Below are 18314 nucleotides of genomic sequence, written 5' to 3'. Positions count from 1 at the left end.
ATTGAATCTTCTACTTCAATTTGTTGAGGATGTCATTGAGATTTTTATCTTCCAAGTATTTAGATCATCAAATATTTAAGCTTCAAGAAGTCTTCATTAATTTCTTCGAGAGTTTTTAAATTCTTTGAATTTTGAATCTTTTGAATTAATGGGCAAAATGAGATGTCATCCTCTATTTATATAATTGGGGGTAGGTTTGGACCTATCTAATTTTGAGCTTCACCTACCACGTGGCACAATGAATTAGACTAATTTAGGTTTTGTTTGATTTGCAATTCGGATTCTTTTTTATGTTTTCATAATTCGGAGAATATATGTTTGATCGACAATCCGAATTCTGTTTCTAAAAACTACTTTTGAATTCTGTGATCCAAACCGTTCAATATCTCAAAACAACATTTTTATGTTTTCTTTGTATTAGGATTTGAATTTTAAAATTTAAAATGCAGAATTGTATTAAATAAAGATATAGAAATATAGATGTCAGGTTATAAACTCAATTTAATTTTTTAAAGTTAAAATATGCATTATATAATATATTATAAATTAAATTAGGTTAACTTCCAAGTTTGATCCCATGGTTTGGATAAAGTTAGTCATTTTAAAATTTAGAATCTAGTACTTATTGTTTGATATAACTTTATATATAATCCCTATGGTTTTGTTAAATCCTCTTAAATAGTATTACCATAGGGATTATTTATTACGAAGCTTTTAACAAATCACAGGGGTAAATTCTAATTATAAACCATAAGACATAAATTTAACTTACTCCAAATCATAGGGACTAAAAGTTTCAATTTTTCATATAAATTATATAATATTACAAAACGATAATTATACATTTTTTTAACATAAAACATGTATATAAATAAATTAATAATAATTTATTGTCAACTAATATTTAGTGGGTGACTACAACTAGTTTACAATTGTTTAAATTAGAATTCAGTTGAATTCTACTACCAAACACATATCTGAAAACATAAAATACAACTCTGCTTTCATTTAATCCATTGTTTTCAAATTTTTGTTTTCAGATTCTTTACGAAACATGTCCTTATGTTCTCAACTAATCTACGTACACTATGATTAGACCAATTTACTGTTACACGACATGTCACGATCTGACTAGATTAGCTCATTTAGACATTATGTAATTTGGTTAGATTAATCATGTTATCTATGGCCGATGTGAGTTCAGCTTTAACGGTAATTGACACAGTCTTCCTCCCTAGAGGTCAGAGGTTTGATCCTCATTCCCCAATAATTGTATTAAAAGGAAAAAAAAAACTTTTACATCTATATAAACATAGCACAATTTAATTGAACCAATTTACATCGAGACTCAGGTGCAATCTGATTTGATTACCTAATTAATGTCATCATAAGAAGACCTATACAAAATTTTATTGAACCAAGCTTAAAGAGTTATAACATAAACACGTGACATCAACATTAAAAATAATGAAAATAAATAAATAAATAAATTACCCAGCTGCCATACCAAACGAAAAAATAGAGCAACTATCAATTTATACCCTTAAACTTTGGGAATTGTACCAATTTAAACCCTAAACTTTCATAAGTGTGTCAATTTGAACCCCTAAACTAATAATTATATAAATTTAAAACTTGAACTTTCTCAAGTGTATCAATTTAAACTTTGAACTTTCAAAAGTGTACCAATTTAAACCTTCATTATGTTTTATTTGGATATACTTATGAAAGTTAAAGGTTTAAATCAATATACTTATGAAATTTTAAGGTTTAAATTGATATGCTCATGAAAGTTCAAAGTTTTAATTGATACAATTATTAGTTTGGGATTTAAATCGATACAACTCCCAAAGTTAAAGCTTTAAATTAATACAACTATTAGTTTAGAGTTTAATTAATACAACAGGTATAAATTATTAAACTGATATTTGCCTTACCAAATTTATGTAACAAAAAACAACAAAACAAAGAGAATGAAAGTTGGAAATAAGAGAGAAAATTTGCACGAAGGATCAAGTGTTTCAATTGTTTTCTATATTCAATTAAATAGAAACAATACAAGTATTTATAGAAAAAATAAGAAACTACCCACTAATGCATTATCCTTAAATTTCTACCACTGACCTAGAAAAGTTCCCTTAATCAATCCACTAAACCATTATGCCACCATCCTCCAATTTAGGAGGCACTACCCTAAATAAAAGTCATTAACTTCAATTAAAGAAAAAACTAATTTAATTAATAATTTGCAAAATAAGTTTTCACTGATTTTTAACACTCCCCCTTAATGCAAACAAACGATCAACAACACCAAGTGCACAGTTGAATTCTTCAAACTTGACTTTACCAAGAGCCTTAGCTAATATATCAGCAATCTTGGAATGTATCTTCTCCAATCGAATATCTCGAGTCAGGACTTCCTCTCGATCAAAGTGAAAATGTGTTTCAATGTGTTTTGTACGAGCATGAAATATTGAATTTCCTGTAAGCTTGATTGCACTTTCATTATCCCAAAAAATGGAAACTGAATAGTTTAAACTGGAAGATATTTTCTCCCACTTTTTAGCCAAATACACTCTTGGGTAACCATAATAGCTACTACATATTCTGTTGTACACTTGACAGAGCAACAAAGGATTGCTTTTATCTGCACCATAAAATAGCTCCTAAACCTATATTGAAACAGTATCCTATTGTGGAACGTCTATCGTTTACGTGACTAGCCCAATCTGCATCAACAAGACCACTTAAAACAAAAGATGTAGCTTGTTTGTACAACAAGCCAAAACATAGAGTCCTCGAAAGAGTAAAACAATATGTAGCGAAAGTATCAAGGATCCATAAGCTTTCTTATTCACTAATTTTAGCAAAAACTAAAGCATGCTTTTCTCAAAAAGTGGATTTTATGAACATACCTTTGATGAACTCTTCAAGATAATACCTGTTCAGCTGCTGTCTGCTCTTGTTATCAATGTGAACCACCTCAAAGCCTTCCCTACTATGCTCTTGGAGCTTTAGGCAGAGTTATGGGACTCAAGAACAATTTGAAGAAGTGAAGAAACCAGAGAAACTCACAGCAGCACAGCCGAAGAAGACAGTTTCCTCTTCTAAAAAATTTCTCTCGAAATTCTGTTCATTATCCTCTTCTCCAATAACTCCATTCTACTTTATATAATAGATGAACATGCAAAATGATGGAGCGCATGGCTTGCAACTCATGCTTGGAGAATCAAGGTCAAGAAGATAATGCATTTTGTGTGAGCATAAAGATGATGGTAATGGAAAATACCCATTTTCCATTTTTATGCTATCATGCAAATGATTTTCATTTTCTTTTTAAAACCAAAAATTATATTAAATCATTTTAATTCAAAATTTGATTTTCATAAATTAACCTAAAAAACCAATTAATTTAATATCAAATATTTAATTAATTTTTTGCACAATAATCATTTTTATATATTTAAATCATATTTAAATATTTACTCTCTTGTTCCGTTTAATTTGGACGTTTCAAATTAATCTCTCAAGCTATCATAAAGCTTATCCATTTACAAGCTAGTAGGGAGACCTTGCGGATCTACAGATCATGGGCTCCAACGATTCGAGATTAATCAACTAAACTCATTAGTCTGATCTAACCCTCATTCGTTAACTAATGGGACACTCCAATATAGCTCATAGTTGAACTCCCCTCACTGTAGATATATTATGTCTATTTAATAACCATAATCAGTAAATCGATTCTTCACAGGTTGTTCGTAATCATGGGTAGGTCAAAAATACCATTTTACCCCTGTGACTACATCTTGTTCCTTAAGTTCCTACTGATGCTCTAATGAACAATTCTAATTCATAATCTCTATGAATCAAATCCTTTCTCTATCATGAGAAGGCAGGGCTCTAATTGCTCAAGACCTGGAGTCAGTACTTAAGAGAACAACCTATTTGTTAACCCTAAAAAGGGTAGGAGTGAATTCCATCTTGCAAGGCTATATCCCCAGCTATTCATCCGATCTTATCCCTAAAATGGTAAGCTTATTGAGCAGTGTTGTTGAACTACTCTCACCATTTGCAAATCAAAGGATAATCCCGAACAAACAGGAGTTCATAGCTAGCTCAGGATTAAGATCGAGTTAACCTAGGTTATATAATAAATGAAATAGTCAGTTTTAACAGTAAACAGTCGTTATAAAGAAAAGTTACTATTTTCGTGGTCCAGTCTATATACAAACTCATTGCATAGGATGCCCCCACTCTCATGTATCAACATGAACTGTAGCACCTTATAACTTCTTGTAACAACTACAGAGTGAACCGCATCCAATAGTGTTACTAGGATGAGATACCCAATTTCATCCATATACTTATTAGACCATTTAAGCTTATATACTGTCAACTTGATCCTGTTTATGTCACTACATAAAGTTACAACATTCAGACTATAGCCAATGATGCATTTATTGGATTTTCATAATAAGATGTAAAATCAACAAGTCATTGTTATTGATTAAATATAAATGTTCAACACGAACTGCGAGTTCTAGGACATTCCCAACACTTCGCATATCGCAGAATCCTCTTTGCTGCAATAAAATGAGCTCCACATGGTTTATCCATAAGCTGAGCAACAACACCAATAGAGTAAGAAATATTTGGCCTTGTGATAGTTAAATAAATTAAACTACCAACAAATTATCAAAAAGGTGTTGCATCAACCAATTGTTTTCCTTCTTACTTAATTAGCTTCAAGGATGGCTCTGTGGGAGTAGTCATTGGTTTTGACGGATTCATGTCAAAACAATCCAATAAACTTGCTGCATACTCTTTCTATGAGACAAAGTATCCAACTAACCTTTCAACCTCCAAACAAGAAATGATCTTGCTTCACCCAAACTTTTCATTTCAAAACGAATAGACAAAGCATCTCGAAGACTATTAATTTCAACTTTGTCATCACCTGCTTTGATCATGTCATCAACATAAAGCAGTGGCATCGTACATCCTGAAGTTGTTTTTTTAACAAATAAACTTGAATTTGAGAATTCCTTAGGAACAAAACCATGAGATTGTTCCATGAAAATGTCTTGATCCAACTCTCTATAAAGGAAAGCATTCATCACATCTAACGGCTACAATTTCTAATTTTTGCAAGCAACTAATGAAACAATTGTCCAGATGGTTACCATTTTAGCAATAGGATTGAATGTCTCTTCACAATCTATACCATATTGATGTGAAAAACCACGAGCTGCAAGATGAGTTTTACGTTGGATATATATAGTGAAAGAAAGTGAAAGTTTGATGAAAATTTAAAATATAAAATGAATTTAATTGTCTAGATTAAATTTACTGTTTAGAAAAATTCAAATTAAATTGAAATTTCAAATTAAAATGATGTTTCATGTACAAATTTAATATGTATGAAAGTTAAATTTGTAGTTTTTTTTTTTCAATTTAAATGAGTCATGTTTGATTTTTGTCAAACAACAACTCAATTGAGTTAAAATTGACAAATGTTTCAATTTTTGTATTTATTTGGTTTTATTTTGTAATTTGGAGATTTACCAAGTTGCTAACCTATTAATAACTACTTGGTTCTTCATTTGTAACATCTCATTCCAAATTGAAGAGTTCTCTCCTTTCTTTCTTTCTTTCTTTTGTTCTTGAGTTGAGAGCAAGTATCCAAGAGTTTTGCATGATCCGAGTAGTTCGAGGTTGTAGTTCTACCGAAGTTAGTCATTGTATCCTGCTGAGACGATCGTTGTAGTTTGTTTGCAACCCGTGCAGAGCGAATAATTTTCTTCCCGATAGCGCTTACCAGAAGCGTGTCTTGACTACGTTTTGAGTCTTCAAAGGTTTTGAAGTTATTTCAAGTCTTTAGTTATTTTCATATCTAAGCCTTGTTACACCATTTTGCTTTCGTTTGAGTTTAAATATTATAAACTGAGTGTATTGTTTCCAGCAACTGAGATTTAATCAGTTTGCAGTGTATTCAGTTCTATGTATACCATTTTCCCTCAACACTTTATACCTGTCAATAGTACCATTAGGTTTTTTCTTTAACTTGTAAACTCATTACAAGTAACCAAGTCGACATTCTTTAGCTTTGGAACAATTTCCCACGTGTCATTCTTGCTAAGAGCCAAGATTTCCTCGTTCATTGCTTCTTACCATTCAAGAATGCCTTTAACTTCATTATAAGATTGGAGTTCATCTTCACAAATATCACCCATTAAAAAACAAGATACAAATGAAAAATTATTCAAGTGTACCTCATAATCAGATAAATAACTAGGTCGTGTTCACGGTCTAGAAGACTTATAAGCAACAATTTGGTATCTTCATTTGCCTCAACATTTTCTCCAAGATTAACATTAATACCATTCTCATTCGATGCATGATCAGTAAAGAAAGGTGGCACGTCAACAATGTCTTCTTTCTTTGAATTTGCATCTATTTGGTATGACGAACCTTTGTCAAACACCACATCACGAGAAACAAAAACTTCTCTCATCTTTGGTTCTATACATCTCCATCCTTTCCTGTGAGTATCATATCCAATAAAAATACAATATTTTGACTTTGGGTCTAATTTAGTATGTTTACTCTTTGAAACATGAACATAACATGACCCAAAAACTCGAAGATAACTCACATTGGGTTTCTGATGATATAATATCTCAAAAGAAGATATAATCGACCTCACCCATGGAGATAAGCAATTTATAACATGATAAGTTGACTGAATAACGATTGCCTATAGCTCCCTTGGAAGATTCTTTACATGTAGCCGAGACAAGCACATGGAGGTAAGATGTGCTAATTTACGTTCAGCAACTCTTTTCTGTTGTGGAGTGTCAAGATACGTCATTTGGCGTTGAATCCCATGCTCTTTGCAATAATTATGAAACTGATCAGACATATCTTCTTCCCATTATCTATGTGAAGACACTTTATAGGTAACATAAATTCCTTCTCTACTTACTTCTTGAACTAGATAAACTTGGAGAAAGTCTCACTTTTAGCTTCAAGAAAATACATCCAAGTGAAATGAGAAAAAGTACCCACAATAACCATAACATAACAACAACTAGAATAGTTGGGTGTTTTAGTGGTCCCATCAAATCTGAATGAACTAACTGCAATGCAACAGTAAATCTGTTATTTGAATTTAGGAAAGGAAGACGGTGTGACTTACCAAATTGATAACCAGAGCTAACCACATCATCGTGTGTTTCTTTAAAGAGAGGAACACCATCAAGAAGCTTCTTCATAGAATTTTTTTCCAACAATTGGTAACCAACATGACCTAGTCGAGCATCCCAAAGTGTTGCACCATCATTTTGACCTATCATTTCAACATACGCATCACTTGCTGACAAAGCATAGAGAACCTTTCCTCTTTCCAGTGAACAAAACATCACCTTCATAACATCTAAAATAATTTTCACATCATTTGGTCCAAAAAGAACATGTCTCCCAGAGTCAGCAATTCGAGAGATTGAAACAAAATTCTTCTTTAAACCTGGAACATGATAAACATTTGTAAGAGAAATACTACTGTTCTCAACATTAACATCCACTTCTTCAATAATAGACTGTAAGGAATTGTCAACTGTTACAATTACTCTTCCTCCTTTGTGAGCACATACATCAGAGAGAAGAGAAATATTTTTAGTTGTATGGTGAGAACAACTGGAATCAACAATTCAATTTGTATTGTAATCTATAGAAACATTAGCATGAAAATTAATGGGTTGATCAATAGCTTCAATTGATAAGCATTGTTCCTATTTAATTTGCTCAAATTTGTTACTTTCTTGTACAATAGTTTCTCCTTCTTCTTTGAGATCCACACAATAATTTGGTCTAAAATGACCCGATTTTCTACAACGATGACATACCACCTTCATCCAACAATCAAGTTTGATGTGTCCTAGCTTACCGCACCTAAAACATCCCTTCAATTGGCCCTTGGACTGCCCTTCAATCTTAGAATCATTATTGTCATTTGTAGAATGTTTGGAAGAATAATTGACTATTCCCTTATCTTTTGTATAAAGAATAGCTTCCACCATGAAATGAGATTGGTTGTGTTGTGAAGTATTTGTTTCATCAATGCTTCTTGATTTGAGAGCAAATTCTCCAACTCAACGATAGAAGGTTGATTTATCCAACCTTGTATCATAGAAATAAATGGCATAAACTCCTTTCACTGTCCATGAATAAGATAAGACACAAAAGAGCATCGCTAATAGGCTCCTCTTTGTCCAATTCTAAAATTTCAAAACACAAAGTCTTAATTTTCAGAAAATATTCTGAAACAGAAAAATTACCTTGAGTTGTTTTAGCAAGTTCATTCTCCAAATACTGCAATCTTGTTGTTTTCTTCTGAGTGAACAATCTTACAAGTGTGCCCCACACTTTCTTTGGAGAATTATCATCAGGAACATGTTATACATACTCTTGCTTATAAAAGTTTGCAAAGTAAATAAGGCTTTGCCACACTTGACCTTCCACTTCCTCTGTGCCTCCGCATTCTCCATAATGTCTTCTAAAATTGAATCATCACCGAAAAAAAGATCCCACAAATCTTGTCCTTGAAGAAAAGCTTCCTTACATAGCCTCCAATAACTATAATTATCACCGGTAAGCTCGTCTACACAAATGTTGCTTCCACCGTTCATCGTCACCGAGTATTTAAACTCAAACACAAAACAAAGAACCTGAACGCTCTGATACCATGTAACGAAAAACAACAAAACGAAAAGAACGAAAGTTGAAAACAAGAGAGAAAAATTGCACGAAGGATCAAGTGTTTCAGTTGAGTTCTATTCAGTTAAGTGGAAATAATACAAGTATTTATAGGAAAAATAAGAAACTACCCACTAATGCATTATCCTTAAATTTATGCCACTAACCTAGAAAAGCTCCTTTAATCAATGCACTAAACAATTATGTCACTATCCTCTAATTTAGGAGGCATTATCCTAAATAAAAGCCATTAACTTCAATTAAAGAAAAAAAACTAATTTAACTAATAATTTGCAAAATAAGTTTGCCCTAATTTTTAACTATTTAAACATATTTCTTAAAGTTTATAGACTAAAAAATGCACATTTTGAAAATCTATTATTGAAAATAATCATTTCTTACTTAAATAAGTCGTCCTATGAAATCAAATTATTCATAGAACAACATCATCATTTAGTTGTACAAAGAAAGAAAGAAGAACATCATTTGCCATACCTTTCTATGTGGTATAATTTCCTTTTTGAATTGGAATCAAGTTGTTCAATAACAAAATGACGTCGTTTTGGGGACACTTATTATTATTATTGTTATTTACTTTAATTACAAAACACATAGAGGTGGGGTTTGGATTGGATCCAACTTCTCTCCTCTCATATATTTATGAATCTTTTATTTTCTTTTCTTTTCTTTTGAAAATGAAAAAAGAAACCCTAAAAATCAAAACAAAAAACAAAATCATTTCTAGAGAGAGAAAGAGAGGATATTCTTCCAATAAGTGGAACCTTTTGGGTGAGAAAAAAATGAAAAAGCAAAGCTGCAAAGCATATATATATATATAAAAAAAAAATGAGATTGGGAGGGAAAAATAAAAACCATTAAAGCAACATTTCAATTTCAAAACTCTCTCTCTCTCTCAAATGGTTTGATTCTATTGCACATGTATCAAAAATTCAAACCTATTTTACTTACTTTTTCTCTTTTGCTCTATTTCTTCTTTGACTATATATAAATTAATCCTCATTTGTAGGGTTTTTCTTTTTCTTTTAATTAGTTATCAAGTTGTTACTATTAGTAATGTTGATGCCGAAATTCAAATAAGAAAAATATGTATGACCTTCACGTGCTCAACGATGTAATTCAAGAAGTTAAATATGTGATCTACAAGACAAAAAAGATTCTAGACACTGATGTTGTACTTAATTAGCACGATGCCTCTGATACCTAAATCATTAAGAGGCTCTTTTGTGGTAATAAGAGATTTTTAGGATGAAAATGAACTTTCTTTTGAAGTCATGATGATGTATATATAGGTAAGTTAACCTATGATTTTCACTTCTCCTCTTAAGATTTAGACACTCAAAATTCGATTTTTTGTCAATCTTCAGTAGTGGGTTGTAGGTGTGTGAGTTGCACATCCTCGAGTTGAATGGACCATCCTTCATCTCATCCCTGATCAAGACCGAGGGTGACTCCTCAAGGGCCACGACCTAGTGACTCGCTTGGTTCAAAACCCATTTGAGCCTTGAGTCAGGTATTTCAATTTCAAGTTTTTCTTTTTGTCTCATTCAAGCCCAATATTAGTGAATTTAACATGAACCTTCTTGAGTCTAAATCTATCCTTAACAACCTGTGGCTCAAATTTATTTACAAAATTATGTGGCATAAAAAATTAATTTTATATGGTATGACCTATAGTAACTTGACTTATAAAGTAGGACTAGTTGGATATGCTATTATTGACAATCTCACAAAGAATATTTTTTTTTTAAAAAAAATAAATATCATCTTTTTTTAGTAACATTTTGATGGGAAAAAAAAACTAATTCATAGGAGTTAGAAATTGAAATTTCTAAAAGATTACATGGATGAAATTTAAAAATAACATAAATATTATCAACTAGTATATATGTGACCTTTTCCTTTTCATCCTTAAAAAAAAAAAAGTTTAAAAATTGGTGTGAAATAGAAGATTGGAATATACCTCTAAACCTTAAAGACATAAATGCTCACCAAAAGAAGTGATTTTTGTTGTTAAAAAAAGAAAGAAAAAAAAACCTTTTATATTCCATTATGCTTTTTTTCCAAGTCATATTCACTCCTTTTCTTGAAAAACAACCTCTCAAAGCCCTAAAAATATCATGATGGATAAGAAAAAGGGGAAACAAAAATTGGATTGGTTCATCTGCTTAGCATCTGATTCTTCTTAAATCTTAAAAATTCCAATGAAAAGCTTCTCTAAATGATGCTCTCTTTACATTCATCTTATTTTCTTTTCTCAACCTTCTTTCCATTATTATATTAGGAAGGAGTTAGATGCAGTATAATGGATCAGTTCTTAACTAACTCTTTGTTTAGTTCAAGGAATTCTCTTAAACTCATTATCAATCCCAACGTTAATTTCGTAATTTATTAACTTCAAACATTATGAATCCACGTACGACTAAACAATTCTTGAAAAACTATACAATTTCACTCTTGGTTTGAAATACCCTCTAAAAAGAATTGTTTGGATATTGACTCATAGCCTTGTTGTTTGGTTTTGTGTTAAAAAATTTGTATTTATTTGATTTTTTTAAAATTATTATGTAATATATATATAAAAGAATAACATCAAGAAACACACGAACTAATCTTAACAGTACTACAAAAATGATATACTATAGAAACATCAATAGTGTTATACTTTAAATGAACTTGAGTGATTGTTGATGAATTACAGACACACCAATATTTGAAATTTCATTTTATATGAATGTTGATATATTGTAAAAATAATTTTAAAAAAATGTATAATTGAAAGGAATTTTTAATGATTAATATAATTATTGATACATCATTATTGTAATATACTTGAAATGAATTTACATTATATTGATAAACTAATGTTATTGTCGAAATTGTATTTAAAACGAGTGTGATGAAAATGAATGACCCACAATGGAAGACTTTCATGGTTTCTAAATAACTTAGAAACCAAGTTAAGGATTGGCTTTAGGAGCATTTGGAAGTGAGTTAGACATGTTTAGTTTCCTTTAAACACGTATCTTATTACTTCAATATTAAAAATGCATTTTTGGTCATGGTAAGCTTGTTGATCGACCAATTGGGAAGGTATCATTGTTTTTCATACTCTCATTTTATGTATAATAATTGGAAATAATGAATTACCGTTAATAATCTCTACAATATTCAAATGAGAATGGTCCAATATGATGGAGTAAACCATTATAAATTGATGACAATATACTAGCACAATAATACTTCGAAACAAATAAATAAGAATTCAAATTTAAGTCCATGTATATAAGTACATGTTGACTGATAAATGTTGTATATCAATGACATAATATGGTATATCAGATATACTACTAATGTAAAACTGGAATAATAAAATATAGAAATTTAGTTTAATTTTTTTGCCACTTGCATTTGAAACAGCATTGCTAGATAATTTACTCATATATTACTATTTTTTTTCTATTTTGCAACTGTCATTAATTTTTTTAAAAACATTTGATCAAAATGGTTAAGTCCCAAGGGTGTGGTGAGTAAATATACAGGGTAATTCCAAAGAATAGCGCTTTTAAGGTTAATAATTAAGTGTATAACAAAATTTTTAAAGAATGATGAATATAGCAAGATTTATCAAAGACAGACTATATTGCTGATAAACTCCTACCAACGATATAGTATGTCGCTGATAGACTCCGAGAGTTGGGTCTAAATTGTATTATATCTGCATTTTGTTTGCATTGTTCTATATCTGGTATTTTTTAATCTAATTGTTATATTTACAAATGCCCCTATATCATATACAATGAATTTGTATATATAAGTATAGCCCATAATATTTACTTCCTTTTCTTAATTCATTTAAAAAACAAAAAGATTAGCATATACAACTTGATAGTAATTCTAAGAAAACTATGAAATTCTTATCTATGAGGTTATCTTTGATTTAAAAGAGAAAATGAACTCTTACTTAAGTATAAGTATCATTTTTTTTAGTACAATAGTGGTGAAGAGATTCAAATCAAAGGTTTCTTGGACGTTAAAACATATGTATGCTAGTCGATCTATGCTCGCCTTGATATTGTATGGCTTGATAGTAAAGAAATTTTTATATTCAAACATTCAAAATTTCATATAATAGTTGCGATATAGTAATATTCTTATTAAAAATATATGTATTCAATAATCCTATGAACATGACCGAAACTGAAGAGCCGAAAATGTAATGTGTCATAAGATGAGGCACATCGAATTATTTTTGCAATAGAAAAGTTAATCAATTTGTTAAATTTTAGTTAATGATTTGAATGATGATATTTTGCTCTCTCACTAACGCAAAAGGAGATAGATGTAAATCAATTTGTTAACAGTTTGTTAGTGACTTGAACGATGAAATCTTGTCCTCTCACTAACTCGAAAAGGGATATAGCATGAGAGTGAACCTTTCACATTAACTAGAGTCCATAATAATCTTATATTAATAAGTGAGAATTAATTAAGCTATAGTGAGAATTAATTGAACTAAATAGCTTAATTAATTCATTTTATATCATACTAGCTTATTTTTGCATGTGCTATGTTAACTAATGAGATCATTTAAGTTGACAAGATATTTGAAAAAGTTTATTTAATGGCCAACCAAGTGATGTGTGACCCACATATGAGTGGTATTATGTCCGTTTGAATTGACTTGAGAAAAATATGTTTTTCAAAATAAATATTTTTATTTAAACATTTTTTATAAAAATTGATTAAAATACGTTTGCAAAATTATTTGGAATGGTTGTCAAACACTCTAATTTCTTCAAAATTAACTTATTTTTTAAATTAAACACTTGAATATGTATTTAAAACATGTCTTTAATGAATAGATTTCATTTTTTTTTTTTTTAGAAAAATGGGTATTTATTGTTCCAATTACTTTCTTAAGAAGGAATATTCATGTTTTAGCTATGAAACGCTGCTATTCTTTGCTTGAGTTTGTTTATAAACAATGTTAGGGTAAAGATAGTTTGATGAGACTTCATCAGATGATTGCATTGAACAAGAGGGCAGTAGATTATAGAAAAGAAAGAATGCAAAAAATTATAAATAAAAAAAAGTCAAGAAATTCCTGATTGCATCAGAAATCCCATTTTGTTTAAATTCGGTTTCGGTATGGATAAAAGATCTTCCTATGTTATACTATTCAATTCTCGACGATGAATCGATTTGATAGCTCCAATATTGTTATTCATGATATTTTAATATGATTCGATATCATCGAGATGCAATGCATCCCATTGAATTTACAAGCGAAATATTTATCATCTCTATGGGATTAAATCCCAAGTTATTGCGAATAAAAAATGAAACGATGAGATTATGGAAGTAAATATTCTCGCATTTATTGCTACTGCACTGTTCATTCTAGTTCCTACCGCCTTTTTACTTATAATATACGTAAAAACACTCAGTCAAAGTGATTAATTTGAATTAACCTTGACTTTTAGTTCTTATCAATGATTGAAGTGAAGATAAGAAAAATGAAAAGCATTAAAATTTCGCGTCTTAAATGAAATTGGCGGACTAGAATTATCAGTATTCTACGAGAGAAGTATTCTATGAGATCCGATAGTATGGTAGATTAGTGAAAAGCGGGATGAAATGGAAATATTTCTGACCCGAGATCGGCCTCTCTTTTCCCAGTGGTAGGAAAAAATTCCAGCATAGAGTACAGTAAGAAGAAAGCTTGTTGAGATTCATATCCCTATATGGTTAGCAAAGCAAGGACGACTCTAAAATAGGCATACCATGCTTCGGTTAAAGACACTGGTCTTATCTTATATATAAGATATATGATTATATGATACCACCCCTATCTCCCTAAAAGTCAAATCTTCATATTTCTACGTGTGATTCTTGATCTTGAATAGAAATCCTACAGCGATGGATAGTTTGAGTTTGAGTTTTCAATTTATTAAATTTATAAATTTTACTTATATTTTCCAATGATGCTAATCTGACCATGATTCACCATAAAATATTTAACTTTTTCAAGGTTAAAAAGTTATTTATTGAACTAAAACATTTAAATTTTTTTTGGTACTTTTTTTTTAACATCTAAAGTGGAATTCTATTTCTTCCTTTCTTGCATTTTCCTATGTAAATAAAAATATATTTCAACTAAAACATTCACTTTTCTGTAGCTTTTATTTTTTAGGAAAAAAAATGTGTACCCTACCAAACATGATCACACTACTGGATATGTATCTGAATATGTTCACACTACTCAGTAATTTTAAATGCAACTTTAAAAATTAAAAAAAAAATTAAGGAAAAAATAATTATTATTATATGTTCAATTGAACATGCTTCAATTACCAACTTTAATAATGGTAAAGTTATTTTTTTTTTCTTTTTGTCTCCATTTTTATAACATTGTATCAAAATTATGCTATATGTACATGTAGAACTAACACCCAACAAAATAAAAGGGTACATATCGATTTATAATCCTAAATTTTGGGAGTTGTATCAATTTAAAACTTAAACTAAGAATTGTATCCATTTAAATTCTAAATTTTGAGGGTTATCAATTTAAACCCTAAGCTTTTGGAGTTATATCAATTTAAATCCTGACAGAGATGGGTTCTGTGGCAAACTCGAGTTGAATAAGCTCTTCTTCCTCAGAAGAGCAAAGAGTGTATTTCCCAGCCTGCCAACCTGTCTATCTGTCCCTAGTATGCCTACCAGCAAGTCTTTTGGGGTTGTGTTAATTTAAATTCTAAACTAATAATTGTATCAGTTTGAGTCTTGAACTTTCATAAATATATCAATTTAAACTCTAAACTTTTATAAGTGTATCTAAATAAAACATAATTAAGGGTTTAAGTTGATACAATTATGAAAATTTAAGGTTTAAATTGATATAATTATTAGTTTGGGGTTTAAATTGATGCAACCCCTAAAATTCAGGATTTAAATTGATACAATTATTAATTTAGAATTTAATTTAATACAACCTTCAAAGCTTAAAGATATAAATTGATATTTGTCCAAAATAAAAATAAGATTGGCAGCAATCCATAGGGAATAATAAATAATGAATAGTGCAGAGAAAGTTGTTTTTTATTTCCTTTGTACACAAAGTTGTGGGTCCCAACACTTAGACTTCTAATCCCATGATTCCCCAAATTAATTAATTAATTAACTAATTAATAATAATAATAATAATAATAATAATATAAACTTTCATTAAAAATGTGGACCCAAATTCAACTTTTCTTTTGCATATCCTTCAAACTTCATTGGGTATTTTTGAAAAGATAATTGATTAAAAAATATATAAATAAATAAAATTAGATTTAAAAAAAAAAAAAAAAACTTATGATCTCACAAAATCTACTCAACAGTCCATCCTGAATTATTGCAACTCATTTCACCAAACTTTTCTTTTCTTTTATGGAAAAAGTAGGTACAAGGGAGGGTTTTATTTATTTGTTTATTTTATTTATAGAAATCTTGGTGTATAATTAATTTCTTCTACTTTTAACAAAAATATAAATGCAAATGCATTACAAAGGAGTGTGGCTGTAAAGATTCTTCAATTTCCCAAATTGAAGAATCTCATGTATCAAAACTCATCTTTTCTTTTCAACTTTCACAAATAAAATTATGACAATGAAGACATTATGACAATTTAAGTTCGAGAACTAAATATATGTTTTAAATTATAATGACTTGTTTGGAATCTCATGATTTGAAGAAATTTCAATTCATAATGGATTTCAAATGAATTTCATTGTTTGGTACTATAGGAAATGGAATGATTTAAAACCCCGAAGTAGTTTCAAATCCCGTTTTACATAAGAAACTTTTCTTAATAAAATGCTTGAGGATTTCATAGAATTTGAAAATGAATTACTTAATTAACTTTGTCAAATTCTGGTTTTCAATTAACACATTAAGAGCATATATTAGTAAGTTCGTAAATCTTTTTCTTTTTCGATTACCATCCAAATACAAAATTTTAAATGCATTCATTTTAAATCTTTATCATTCCAAACAGAGTAATTAATTTAAAATTATTTCTCAAACTTCAAATCACATGATTTAAAATCATTTCTTAAACTTTTTTTAATCCAAACAAAGGGTAAATGAAGCAATCACACCATAGCCATTATTGAGTTCTTTGACTATAAAACATTATATACAAAGGTATTACCCTCCATTGCTCTATTTTTCCTATAAGATGATTGTGTTTGCACAGTTCTTCAACTTTAATAATTACTCAACATTCCCGCTTAACAATGAATTATATATTACAACTATTGACATTGTTAATGGAAAGAAATGACATAAATTGACTATTGAAAACATATTTAATTCAACAGAACACGAGATGATAAAAAATAAGTAGAAGATTCTTTTAGTACAATAGTGATGAAGAGATTTAAGGCATAAACCTCTTTCGAAAAAAATATATTATACGTCTATTGAATTAAGCTCACTTTGATGAAAAATATGGATGGGTAATAGACGTGATGCCTAAAAAAGATTTAAATGTCACTTTATATTTACTATTAACTTCCTTGTAGCATTTGTACATCATGGCAAGCTAATTCACCAACATTTATCACATCACCATACATTTAATTATAGTGCTAATAACAAAAGCCATACAGAATGAGAATCAATATCCAAAATACAATTCTTTTATTTCAAAAAAAAAAAGAGGTTATCTAAATAGACAACTATCTTTGCCTCAAAAGAAAAAAATAATAAATCCAAGCTAAATAACTATCTAAGTGGGGAAAATTCGCAAATATATATAAAATACACCCCTAATTTACATACATGGCAATTTTTCTTTTCCATTTACCACTACAGATATCAACATAAATATCATATTTTTATAACACACCAGATATCTTGTAATCTTGGCTTACACTTCCACTAAAAAGTGCTCCTTATAAAGATTTCTAACCCTATTCTGCTAACCAAAAATAAAGGGGGAAAAACATTTTAAAAATTGCACTCTTTTGTACAGCAAATTTTGAACTTTCAACTTTCTTTCATCTTTTAGACCTTCAAATGGTCTAGTTTTGCCTCCAAATTTTATATGAAATTTTTTTTCAACTTTCTTTTGAAAACTTTTTAATATACTTTACCAAAATCTTACCCAACATCTCAAATACATCTGCGTTGTGACTCGGTTTTAATATTACCATGAATATGGTTTCAAATCGTGCACTATGTATATGAAACACAAGATGTGAATCTAACAATAAAAATCCAAAATATACTTTTAAACAAAGTGTATAGCCTAAAGAAAGTAAGGCATATAAGAATGTGAGCATAATAGAGCATATATAAACAAATGTGAAATTGTAGCACCATTTCCTTCATCCAATCCCACAACAAACTAAAAAAGAGATGAGAAAAGAGAGAATGGTGGAGTAATAAAGCAAAGGGGCCAACAATGCAAATTATGTTTGGCACATGGCACAGTCCCCACAAGTCAAAATAGGCATTACTACATTCTTCAACTCATGGGGCCCACC

General features: G+C 29.7%; 1 long non-coding RNA gene across 2 annotated transcripts; it reads right to left on the bottom strand.

Moving 5' to 3' along the window:
* Nucleotides 1-6176: 6176 nt before the first annotated feature.
* LOC120068147 (uncharacterized) lies at nucleotides 6177-8821 on the bottom strand. Of its 2 annotated transcripts, XR_005479104.2 has the most exons (3): nucleotides 8340-8821; nucleotides 7428-7528; nucleotides 6177-7351 (listed from the first exon to the last, which is right to left on the bottom strand). It is a non-coding gene; the product is annotated as an uncharacterized LOC120068147 (long non-coding RNA). The 2 variants fall into 2 exon arrangements; XR_016525442.1 differs by having other exon boundaries at nucleotides 6177-7528.
* Between the last annotated feature and the right edge of the window lie 9493 nt (nucleotides 8822-18314).

Source organism: Benincasa hispida, chromosome 12 (genome assembly GCF_027475165.1).
Source record: "Benincasa hispida cultivar pf3 chromosome 12, pf3_genome.v1.1, whole genome shotgun sequence".
NCBI classification, from domain to species: Eukaryota; Viridiplantae; Streptophyta; class Magnoliopsida; order Cucurbitales; family Cucurbitaceae; genus Benincasa; species Benincasa hispida.
Note: the sequence above shows the minus strand (reverse complement) of the source record. Positions and strands in the feature narration are given on the sequence as shown.